The sequence below is a fragment of the Macrobrachium rosenbergii genome, chromosome 23, assembly GCF_040412425.1.
Source record: "Macrobrachium rosenbergii isolate ZJJX-2024 chromosome 23, ASM4041242v1, whole genome shotgun sequence".
NCBI lineage: Eukaryota > Metazoa > Arthropoda > Malacostraca > Decapoda > Palaemonidae > Macrobrachium > Macrobrachium rosenbergii.
In genome coordinates, this window is record NC_089763.1 from 22210392 (window position 1) to 22224695 (window position 14304).

Consider the following 14304-nt stretch of genomic DNA (forward strand, 5'->3'; position numbering starts at 1 on the left):
GCACACGGATGCAAGACTGTTAACTTTTGAGCGGTTACCCAGTCTCATCATAATATGAGAGAGAAAGAGAGAGAGAAGTTACCACTTTCATGGGAAAGTGGTAAGCCTGATTTTGATATGTCTCATTCATTCCCTTCACCTTTGCATTCTCATACATATCATATACAGTAGTAAGATGATTAAGTTCTCTGTCCAGCCATGGACGCCCTTTCCTCACTTCAGGAGGCATTTTTCCTTGCCTAAAAGTAACAGCTTTTTTTTTTTCCTCAGTGATTGGAATTACATTTCCTACTTTGTAACCATACAATAAAACTGTTCTATTCGTAGATTACCTATAATATCCCTAGATAATTTGAATTCAATACCAGTCACCATCTTTTTCCTCTTCTTTCCGAAACTTCTCTTCTGTACAGAAGTTTTCATGTCATCTACAAACTCAATTTTTCCCTATCTCTCTGCAAGCCATGTTTGTGGCGTTTTACATCTTTAATTTATTTTGCTCAAATTCTCTCTCCTAACTCCTGAGTCCATCTTAATTTTACTTTTCGGACTGACTGAGTTAATGATTAAAAGTCTAGGCCATACTGCCCATATTCACCTATATAAAGCTTTTTTTTTTGCGCTGATGCATTGAAATGTTTGCTACTTTCCCCATTATAAAGTGAGTTAACTTTCACTGGTATAACAATATATGAAAAAAATTACTTTTTCAAATATACTTACATCAAAACTCCAGACTACATTTCTCGGCTAAAAGATGTCTTTCTTTTCCCTAACTTTCAGAATGAAATAATCGTTTAGAACCCATAAATAGAAAATGATAAAACAATACGCCCACTGAATAACAGGTATTTGGGACAAAGTGAAATTTACAAAAGAAACATAATAGCAACACTACTCACCACAAGCAATATCGCTAATGAACCCCAGGGAAGCAATGATTCGAATATTTCCCATTGGTGGGTAACTTCCAGTTCCGCAAGGAACAAAGTTCCCAAAGTCCTTGGTGATGTTCTTGTCAGCAACCAGTCTCCAGCTTCATTACGATGTTGGGTTCCTGATCCCGGTTTAATGACGACTTTGTGCGCTGACTTCTTCTATTTATGGTAAGCAAAAGCTGCGCTGCCACATTCATTTATTAATATACGAAGTTAATGTATCCACTTGGTTTTCCATTATGTTACTAATTTTTTCCTTTTTTGGACAAGGTCGCTTTCTCTAGTTGTGTGGTGTCTTCTTCGTTCATTTTAGTCTTTGTGGTTGAAATTGATCAACAGGTAATTGGATGATTTTAATGAATTTAGGTCTTTATTCCTTTGGATCTACTAATGGATCGTATAGTCTATTTGCTGGCGTTGCCCTTCACTCATCAGAAAATCAAAATCATAAATACACTTTTGATAAGAAACTGATTCAAGTTAAAACAAAACTGATTTCACTGTGAGATACAATGACAAAAGTTACGAACAACAGAATTTATGATTGCATGTGCTATTCATACTAAGTTTTGCAGTTTCTCTCTCTCTCTCTCTCTCTCTCTCTCTCTCTCTCTCTCTCTAACTCTCTCTTCTCTAAAATAAACTCTACATATAGTGATATATCAAAGTTTTTCAGATTATTTCTAAATAAAATTTCTTAGAAATGGTAACAAAAAGACTATATGTTATCCACCAGGCCCGATCTAGACCTGAAGGGAAGTATACAGAAAGTGTACAAATTTTTCTTTTAATTAAAGTTTACAATCCTTACTAAATCAAAGCACGGTCACATATACAATATATACAATACAAAAATTAACTTTCTGAAGGTTGTATTTAAGGGAAAAGTTAAAATCCTGCGATGGCCTCATAATTTGTTGCACCTAAAAGAACCCCAAAAACTAACATGAGACTCAAGTTTTCAAGTCAGTTTCTTAACTATAAGCCTATCCACCGACAGACAACCTGTACGCTTTCCCCTCTCATTCTAAGATGGATGTTTATCTATTTTTCAGAGACCTGTTAGCAGCCTTTGTTCTAAAATCCAGTGGCATAATGCATTTTATGATCCATTACAGTCAAACCAATCTATCATGGCGGTGCAGGGAGAGTTTGGAGTAAATTGCATACATGTCAAACCTCCATTATCTTATTAAAGGTCACTCTTCAGAATTTACATTAATCGCTTTCCAAAACCTTAGCCCTTTGCCCAGCATATCTCTCTCTCTCTCTCTCTCTCTCTCTCTCTCTCTCTCTCTCTCTCTCTCTCTTTCTCAGGAAATAGGTCTCTCTCATTGTTTATTGTGTCGAACTTGTAATTTATCATTCATAGGACGTGTGTATTTATTTTTATCCCTCAAGTAACAAGCTATGTTTTAACATTTGTTTCAATGTGTTTAGTGCAGAGCTTTTTCCCATTCTAAAAAGGCATTTTCTACTAAATTTTGGGAAATATTTACCATATTCATATACAGAACACAAAAAATGGCATAGAATGCAGAATAATTTGATACCAAACATATGAGAGAGAGTCACAGAGATTTAACAGACACCCAGGAAGCTAAGATTAACAATAAGATTATCCGGGATAACTGAATAAGTAATCCTTCCTAAACTGAAAAGCTTTGTTTTTCAGACATGGGCAATGCTTCTGCCAAATCTCTCTGAATAATATTTTATTTCATAATTTACATCTCGTGCTAAATTATATAAAAGTTTAATCCTATTAGCGTAATCTATCTCATGGCCATCTTTCCATTTCATATTTAGCGTTCGTATAAAAATGAATTATCCAACCAATGGTTTTGTACATGTGGCACCGTGGCTTTTATACCCATGACCTGCCCTACCCCAAAGGATTAGTTTGACTATAAGATCTTGTGCTCTAAGGTCTATTTGCATATTGTATTTTAAGATCCGTTTACATATGGCATTGCAGATTCAACTGGCATATGCAATGTAAGATCCACTTGCTCATGTAACCTCTCTCTCTGCATTTACTCCTCACCAGCAAAGGTTTTTCTCACAAAAATACCTGTTATTTACTATTTCTTTTTCTAAATCTCCGTCTATTTCACAACGACCAATTATCCTGACATCCTTATCTATTCTACTGTTATCTCTTATTTGACAAATTATATTGTATGTGGCTGAGGGTATGAATAATCTCATTATCCTTCTCCACAAGACCACATAAAGCATTACACTTATTTCTCTAAAGGTGCCCATATTCCACTATATCTCCTGGCTGACTCAGTGACCCCATACTTTAATTTTGTATACCCTTCATGCGTTCACTAACTTCATTGTTTTTCATTAATCCCTAAAATACTTTTCACCAGCAATCTCCTTATTCTCTGTTACCTTTCTTGCTTATTAAATGGTATTTTTTTCAAAATATTAAAATTTTGTCTTCAGTTACAAGCGTAATCACGTACTGAACCTGTTTGATTTTCTGAATGACTCTAATTAGGCACTCCTTTCACTTCGACAATATATATCCATATATATATATATATATATATATATATATATATATATATATATATATATATATATATATATATATATCCTCAATATATATTGTTGAAGTGAAAGGAATGTTATGTTTAAGGTCCATTTACAAAGAAAACAGGTTCAACTACGATGATACGCTTGTAATTGAAGACAAAACATTTGCTATGTAAGTTATTCCTAAAATTAATAAAAAAATATAAAAAATTTATATATATATATATATATATATATATATATGTATATATATATTTTATATATATATATATATATATATATATATATATATAAAATAAAATCAAAGGAAACTTACACTGGAGTGATGCGAGGCCTTTCGACTGTCTGCTGAGTAAGGACGACAGACAGTCAAAAGGCCTCTTAGCACTCCAGTGTTTCCCTTTCCTTATTGGATTTTATCTTTATTTATATATTCATCACGTTCCATATTTTTCGTGATTCAGTTATACATACATACACACACACATATAATAATATATATATATATATATAATATATATATATATATATATATATATATATATATATATATATATATATATATATATATATATATATATATATATATATTTATATACCTTTAGGGAATAACTACAAATATTTATAATATCAACAGGATATAACTACCGTACAATGATAAGCAAAGGTTTAATATTATAAATACCTTTATTTTTGATATAGTAAAAAATAAAAATTGATAGTATAGAACACAAAGATCTCTAACTTTTACACACGTAGTAATATTGTCACAATTTATAATATTTTCAAGATTTCATATACAATAATTGATATGATAATTATCGAACAGGAGAGAAAAAATGCTTTAAATTATTTGATATCTTTATTTCAGACTGAAGAAAAAACAAAAGGGTGATAATGAAATACAAAAAATCAAATCTTTTAAATACTTAAGATTTATTTTTACATTCTGGTTACATATATGAATATAAAATATGATTATGTGAGGTTGTATGTTTAAATGTAAAATATTTAATTAAATATATTATGAACATATATATATATATATATATATATATATATATATATATATATATATATATATATATATATATATATATATATATATATATATATATATATATATATTATGTAGTATGTATGTTGTATCTAAGTGAAGGTTGGATGTGCGTGAGCCTGCAAGGAGCTGGAAAGTCGTCATTCAGATGTGCTCACATAGATGTGAGTGCAAGAGATTCAACCCCAAGGAGAAACTCTGGGTCTCTTGGTAGTGAGAGGATTGGGGTCATAGCAGAATGTTCCACAACAGGCTCCTGTTGGACAACAAAATCGGTGACCACCGCAGTCTTTGTCCGTCTCACAGGCTCTTCTGGGATCGTCGTGGCTGAAATCAAAATTCATTTTAAGAAGAAGAAGAACAAACATTCAAGTAATTCCTTGATAAAAATATATGAAATAGTACACCTTTTTGGGAAGTCAGTTCCATGGTATTACCAGGAATATATATTCTGCACAAAAGAATCTTTTGTGCATATGATTCACTATATCTGAACTATCACTTCTGGTGTAATGAGGTACACTACCCAGTGGGAAAGTATTATGAAATAACTATTATCCTCAACGTAGCTTCCATCATATATATATATATATATATATACGTATATATATATATATATATATATATATATATATATATATATATATATATATATATATATATATATATATATATATATATATATATATATATATATATATATATATATATATATATATATATATATATATATATATATATATATATATATATATATATATATATATAATTGTCAAGGAGGACAAGGAAAGGAAAGTGCTCTCCAATAAAGAGAAGCATGAGGTAAGTGGTGGTTGGAATAGATAATTAGTTAAGGTAAAAGTATTAACTAGTGAGGTGGGGGGAGGGGAGGACGAGTGCAAATGAGTACTAATTTCTGAGAGGGAGCTGATAAGAAAAGGTGAGTATTTCCTTGAGGGTAGGGGGGTGGGGGGGTGTCTAGAAAGGTGTTTACTTACCCTCCTGAAAGATCAGGCGCTGGTAGCAGAGGACACCCATTAGGACCTGTGGGGATGCTTTCTGGTCTTGGTGAAGCCTCGATATTTTCTCAGTCATTGTCCCAAGCTGTTAAAGAATCAAAATTATTGCTCAGCACACGGATCCAAGACTGTTAACTTTTGAGTGGTTACTCAGTCTCAGCATAAGAGTGAGAGAGTGTGTGAGAGAGAGAGAGAGAGAGAGAGAGAGAGAGAGAGAGTCATTACAAACACACTCGTCAAACCTAGCTACCACTTTCCTAGGAAAGTGGTAAGCCCGATTTTAATGTCTCATGCATTATCATCACCTTTTGTATTCTCCTACAAATGATATACAGTAGTGAGATGATTAAGTTCTCTGTCTAAGCATGGACGCCCTTTCCTCACTTCAAGAGGTATTTGTGCTTGCCTAAGAGTAATTCCTGCTTTTTTCTCCGTGATTGGAATTATATTTCCTACAGTGTAACTAAACACTTCAACTGTTCTATTCACAGATTACCTATATCATGCCCGGATAATTTGAATTCAGTACCAGTCACCATCTTTATCCTCATCTTTCCGAAACTCTCTCTTCTATACAGAAGTTTTCATGTCATCTACAGATTCATTATTTTCCTACCTCTCTGTAAGCCGTGACGTTTTACAGTCTTAATCTATTTTGCTAAACGTAACATATCTCCGGAAAATTATCCTTCCTTACTCCTGAGTCTATTTTAATTTTATTTTTAAGACTGACTGAGTTAATGATTAAAATTCTAGGCCATATACTATCAATATTCCCCTATATAAAGCTTTCATTTTCACTGCTGTAATGAAATGTTTGTCACTTTCCCCATTATCAAGCGAGTTAACTTTCACTATCCTAACAATATATGAAAAAATTATTTTTGTCCAACTTAAATCAAAACTCCAGACTATATTTCTCTACTAAAAGATGGCATTATTTTTCCTAACTTTCTGAATAAAATAATCGTTAAGAACCCATAAATGGAAAAATGTAAATACCAATGGCCTCTCAACACACTGGTGTCTGGGACAAACAGAAATTTACAAAAGAAACATATTAAAGCAAAAAAAAAATAACTTACCACAAGCAATATCCCAAGCAACCCCAGGAAGCAATGATTCCGAATATTTCCCATTGCGGCAACTTCCAGTCTCCAAGTAAGCAACATAAGTTCCCAAAGTCCTTGGTGATGTTCTTGTCAGCAACCAGTCTCCAGCTTTACGATGATGTTATTGGGTTCCCGATCCCGGTTTAATGACGACTTTGTGCGCTGACTTCTTCTATTTATGGCAAGCAAAAGCTGCGTTGCCACATCTACGACATACGAAGTTAATGGTCCACTTCTGGTTTCTCCATTATGTTACTAATTTTTTCCTTTTTTTGGACAAGGTCGCTTTCTCTAGTTGTGTGGTGTCTTCTTCGTTCATTTTAGTCTTTGTGGTTGACATTGATCAACAGGTAATTGGATGATGATTTTAATGAATTTAGGTCGTTATTCCTTTGGATCTACTTATGGATCGTATAGTCTATTTACTGGCGTTGCCCTTCACTCATCAGAAAATCAAAATCATAAATACACTTTTGATAAGAAACTGATTCAAGTTAAGGGTAAAACTGATTTCACTGTGAGATACAATGACCAAGTTACGAACAACAGAATTTATGATTGCATGTGCTATTCATACTAAGTTTTGCAGTTCTCTCTCTCTCTCTCTCTCTCTCTCTCTCTCTCTCTCTCTCTCTCTCTCACACACACACACACACACATAAACTCTAAATATAGTGATATCGAAAGTTTCCAGATTATTTCTAAATAAAATTTCGAAATGGTAACAAAAAGACATATGTTATCCACCAGGCCCGATCTAGACCTGAAGGGAAGTGTACTGAAAGTGTAAAAATTTTTCTTTTAATTAAAGTTTACAATCCTTACTAAATCAAAGCATGGTCACATATATAATATATACAATACAAAAACTAACTTTCTAAAGGTTGTATTTAAGGAAAAGTTAAAATCCTGCCATGGCCTCATAATTTATTGCACCTAAAAGAACCCCAAAAACTAACATGAGACTCAAGTTTTCAAGTCAGTTTCTTAACTATAAGCCTATCCACCGACAGACAACCTGTACGCTTTCCCCTCTCATTCAAAGATGGACGTTTATCTATTTTTCAGAGACCTGTCAGCAGCCTTAATTCTAAAATCCAGTGGCATAATGCATTTTATGATCCATTACAGTCAAACCAATCTATCATGGCGGTGCAGGGAGAGTTTGGAGTAAATTGCATACATGTCAAGTCTCCATTATCTTATTAAAGGTCACTCTTCAGGATTTACGCTAATCGCTTTCCGAAACCTTAGCCCTTTGTCCAGCATCTCTCTCTCTCTCTCTCTCTCTCTCTCTCTCTCTCTCTCTCTCTCTCTCTCTCTCTCTCTCTCATTGTTTATTGTGTCGAACTTGTAATTTATCATTCATAGGACGTGTGTATTTATTTTTATCCCTCAAGTAATAACCTATGTTTTAACATTTCTTTCAATGTGTTTAGTGCAGAGCTTTTCCCATTCTAAAAAGGCATTTTCTGCTAAATTTTGGGAAATATTTACCATATTCATATACAGAACACAAAATATGGCATAGAATGCAGAATAATTTGATACCAAACATATGAGAGAGAGTCACAGAGATTTAACAGAAACCAGGAAGCTAAGATTAAAGATAAGATTATCCAGGATAACTGAATAAGTAATCCTTCCTAAACTGACCTCGCTCTGTTTTTCAGACATGTGGCAATGCTTCTGCCAAATCTCTCTGAATAATATTTTATTTCATTATTTACATCTCGTGCTAAATTATATAAAAAGTTTAATCCTATTAGCGTAATCTATCTCATGGCCATCTTTCCATTTCATATTTAGCGTTCGTATAAAAATGAATTATCCAACCAATGGTTTTGTACATGTGGCACCGTGGCTTTTATACCCATGACCTGCCCTGCCCCAAAGGATTAGTTTGACTATAAGATCTTGTGCTCTAAGGTCTATTTGCATATTGTGTTCTAAGATCCGTTTACATATGGCATTGCAGATTCAACTGGCATATGCAATGTGAGATCCATTTGCTCATGCAACCTCTCTCTCTGCATTTACTCCTCACCAGCACCACTTCTTTTTCTCACAAAAATATTTGCTGTTATTTACTATTTCTTTTTTCTAAATCTCCATCTATTTCACAACGACCTATTATCCTGACATCCTTATCTATTCTTTTGTTATCTCTTATTTGATTTTTGCTTTTATTATATGTGGCTGGGGTATGAATAATCTCATTATCCTTCTCCACAAAACCACATAAAGCATTACACTTATTTCTCTAAAGGTGCCCATATTCCACTATATCTCCTGGCTGACTCAATGACCCCATACTTTAATTTTGTATACCCTTCATGCGTTCACTAACTTCATTGTTTTTCATTAATCCCTAGCATACTTTTCACCAGCAATCTCCTTATTCTCTGTTACCTTTCTTGCTTATTAAATGGTATTTTTTCAAGTCTGCTATTAAAATTTTGTCTTCAGTTACAAGCGTAATCACGTACTGAACCTGTTTGCTTTCTGAATGACTCTAATGCATAGCACTCCTTTCACTTCGACAATATATATATATATATATATATATATATATATATATATATATATATATATATATATATATATATATATATATATATAAATATATATATATATATATATATATATATATATATATATATATATATATATATATATATATATATATACTGTATATATATTGTTGAAGTGAAAGAATGTTATGCATTAGAGGCATTTACAAAGAAAACAGGTTCAGTACGTGATTACGCTTGTAATTGAAGACAAAACATTGCTATGTAGTTATTCCTAAAGGTAATAAAAAAATATAAATATTTATGTACATATATATATATTATATATAAATATATATATATATATATATATATATATATATATATATATATATATATATATATATATAAGATAAAATTCACGAAGGAAAGGGAAACACTGGAGTGATGCGAGGCCTTTCGACTGTCTGCTGAGTAAAGGACGACAGACAGTCAAAAGGCCTCGCAGCACTCCAGTGTTTCCCTTTCCTTCGTGGATTTTATCTTTATTTATATATTCATCACGTTCCATATTTTCGTGATTCAGTTATACATACATACACACACACATATATAATATAGATATATATATATATATATATACATACAAATATTTATATATTTATTACCTTTAGGAATAACTACATAGCAATATTAACATGATATAACTACCGTACAATGATAAGCAAAGGTTTAATATTATAAATACCTTTATTTTTGATATAGTAAAAAATCAAAAATTGATAGTATAGAACACAAAGATCTCTAACTTTTACACACGTAGTAATATTGTCACAATTTATAATATTTTCAAGATTTCATATACAATAATTGATATGATAATTATCGAACAGGAGAGAAGGAAATGCTTTAAATCATTTGATATCTTTATTTCAGACTGAAGAAAAACAAAGGGTGATAATGAAATACACAAAAATCATCATCTTTTAAATACTTAAGATTTATTTTTACATTCGTGGTTACATATATGAATATAAATATGATTATGTGAATGTATGTTTAAATGTATATATATATGTATATATATATATATATATATATATATATATATATATATATATATATATATATATATATATATATATATATATATATATATATATATTTCTATATGATGTAAGTATGTATGCTGTATCTAAGTGAAGGTTGGATGTGCGTGAGCCTGCAAGGAGCTAGAAAGTCGTCATTCAGATGTGCTCACATCGATGTGAGTGCAAGAGATTCAACCCCAAGGAGAACCTCTGGGTCTCTTGGTAGTGAGAGGATTGGGGTCATAGCAGAATGTTCCACAACAGGCTCCTGTTGGACAACAAAGTCGGTGACCACCGCAGTCTTTGTCCGTCTCACAGGCTCTTGTGGGATCGTCGTGGCTGAAATCCGAAAATTCATTTTAAGAAGAAGAAGAACAAACATTCAAGTAATTCCTTGTTAAAAACATATGAAATAGTACACCTTTTTGGGAAGTCAGTTCGTGGTATTACCCGGGAATATATATTCTGCACAAAAGAATCTTTTGTGAATATGATTCACTATATCTGAACTATCACTCTGGGTTGTAATGAGGTACACTACCCAGTGGGAAAGTAATATGAAATAACTATTATTCTCATGGTAGCTTCCATGGACGTGCTACGCATATATATATATATATATATATATATATATATATATATATATATATATATATATATATATATATATATATATATATATATATATATATATATATATATATATATATATATATATATATATATATATATATATATATATATATATATATATATATATATATATATATAATTGTCAAGGAGGACAAGGAAAGGAAAGTGCTCTCCAATAAAGAGAAGCATGAGGTAAGGTGGGGTTGGAATAGATAATTAGTTAAGGTAAGCAAGTATTAACTAGTGAGGTGGGGGGGAGGGGAGGACGAGTGCAAATGAGTACTAATTTCTGAGAGGGAGCTGATAAGAAAAGGTGAGTATTTCCTTGAGGGTGGGGGGGTGGTGGTGGTGGGGGGTGTCTAGAAAGGTGTTTACTTACCCTCCTGAAGGATCAGGCGCTGGTAGCAGAGGACACCCATTAGGACCTGTGGGGATGCTTTCTGGTCTTGGTGAAGCCTCGATATTCTCAGTCATTGTCCCAAGCTGTTAAAGAATCGAAATTATTGCTCAGCACACGGATCCAAGACTGTTAACTTTTGAGTGGTTACTCAGTCTCAGCATATGAGAGAGAGAGAGAGAGAGAGAGAGAGAGAGAGAGAGAGAGAGAGAGAGAGAGAGAGAGAGTCATTACAAACACACTCGTCAAACCTAGCTACCACTTTCCTAGGAAAGTGGTAAGCCCGATTTTAATGTCTCATGCATTATCATCACCTTTTGTATTCTCCTACAAATGATATACAGTAGTGAGATGATTAAGTTCTCTGTCTAAGCATGGACGCCCTTTCCTCACTTCAAGAGGTATTTTTGCTTGCCTAAGAGTAATTCCTGCTTTTTTCTCAGTGATTGGAATTATATTTCCTACAGTGTAACTAAACACTTCAACTGTTCTATTCATAGATTACCTATATCATGCCCGGATAATTTGAATTCAGTACCAGTCACCATCTTTATCCTCATCTTTCCGAAACTCTCTCTTCTATACAGAAGTTTTCATGTCATCTACAGATTCATTATTTTCCTACCTCTCTGCAAATCGTGACGTCTTACAGTCTTAATTTATTTTGCTAAACGTAACATATCTCCGGAAAATTATCCTTCCTAACTCCTGAGTCTATTTTAATTTTATTTTTAAGACTGACTGAGTTAATGACAAAAAATTTAGGCCATATACTCATCAATATTCCCTATATAAAGCTTATTTTCACTGCTGTAATGAAATGTTTGTCACTTTCCCCATTATCAGCTGAGTTAACTTTCACTATCCTAACAATATACAAAAAATTATTTTGTCCAACTTAAATCAAAACTCCAGACTATATTTCTACTAAAAGATGGTGATTATTTTCCTAACTTTCTGAATAAAATAATCGTTAAGAACCCATAAATGGAAAAATGTAAATACCAATGGCCTCTCAACACACTGGTGTCTGGGACAAAACAGAAATTTACAAAAGAAACATATTAAGCAAAAAAATAACTTACACAGCAATATCCCAAGCAACACCAGGAAGCAATGATTCCGAATATTTCCCATTGCGGCAACTTCCAGTCTCCAAGTAAAAATATAAGTTCCAAAGTCCTTGGTGATGTTCTTGTCAGCAACCAGTCTCCAGCTTTACGATGATGTTATTGGTTCCTGATCCCGGTTTAATGACGACTTTGTGCTGACTTCTTTCTATTTATGGCAAAGCTGCGTTGCCACATCTACGACATACGAAGTTAATGGTCCACTTCTGGTTTCTCCATTATGTTACTAATTTTTCCTTTTTGGACAAGGTCGCTTTCTCTAGTTGTGTGGTGTCTTCTTCGTTCATTTAGTCTTTGTGGTTGACATTGATCAACAGGTAATTGGATGATGATTTTAATGAATTTAGGTCGTTATTCCTTTGGATCTGCTTTATGGATCGTATAGTCTATTTGCTGGCGTTGCCCTCACTCATCAGAAAATCAAAATCATAAATACACTTTTGATAAGAAACTGATTCAAGTTAAGGGTAAAACTGATTTCACTGTGAGATACAATGACCAAGTTACGAACAACAGAATTTATGATTGCATGTGCTATTCATACTAAGTTTTGCAGTTCTCTCTCTCTCTCTCTCTCTCTCTCTCACACACACACAAAACTCTAAATATAGTGATATCGAAAGTTTCCAGATTATTTTCTAAATAAAATTTCGAAATGGTAAAAAAAGACATATGTTATCCACTAGCTCCGATCTAGACCTGAAGGGAAGTGTGCTGAAAGTGTAAAATTTTTCTTTAATTAAAGTTTACAATCCTTATAAATCAAAGCATGGTCACATATATAATATATACATACAAAAAAACTTTCTAAAGGTTGTATTTAAGGAAAAGTTAAAATCCTGCCATGGCCTCATAATTTATTGCACCTAAAAAAGAACCCAAAACTAACATGAGATTCAAGTTTTCAAGTCAGTTTTCTTAACTATAAGGCTGTCCACCGACGGACAACCTGTACGCTTTTCCCCTCTCATTCAAAGATGGACGTTTATATCTATTTTTCAGAGACCCTGTCAGCAGCCTTAGTTCTAAAAACCAGTGGCATAATGCATTTATGATCCATTACAGTCAAACCAATCTATCATGGCGGTGCAGGGAGAGTTTAGGGAAAAGTGCATACGTGCAAGTCTCCATTATCTTATTAAAGGTCACTCTTCAGGTTTGCACTAATCGCTTTCAAAACCTTAACCTTTGTCCCAGCGTCTTCTCTCTCTCTCTTCTCTCTCTCTCATTGTTTATTATTGTTTATTGTGTCGAACTTGTAATTTATCATTCATAGGACGTGTGTATTTATTTTTATCCCTCAAGTAATAACCTACGTTTTAACATTTCTTTCAATGTGTTTAGTAAGAGCTTTCCCATTCTAAGGCATTTTCTGTTAAATTTGGGGAAATATTTACCATATTCATATACAGAACACAAAATATGGCATAGAATGAAGAATAATTTGATACCAAATATAAGAGAGAGAGAGAGAGAGAGAGAATATCAAAGGCCACAGAGATTTAACAGAAACCAGGAAGCTAAGATTAAAGAAAAGATTATCCGGGATAACTGATTAAGTATTCCTTCCTAAACTGACCTCGCTTTGTTTTTCAGACATGTGGCAATGCTTCTGCCAAATCTCTCTGAATAATATTTTATTTCATTATTTACATCTGGTGCTAAATTATATAAAAAGTTTAATCTATTAGCGTAATCTATCTTATGGCCATCTTTCCATTTCATATTTAGCATTCGTATAAAAAATGAATTATCCAACCAATGGTTTTTTTGTACATGGGGACCGTGGCTTTTATACCGTGACCTGCCCTGGCTGCCAAAGGATTAGTTTGACTATAAGATCTTGTTCTCTAAAGTCTCTATT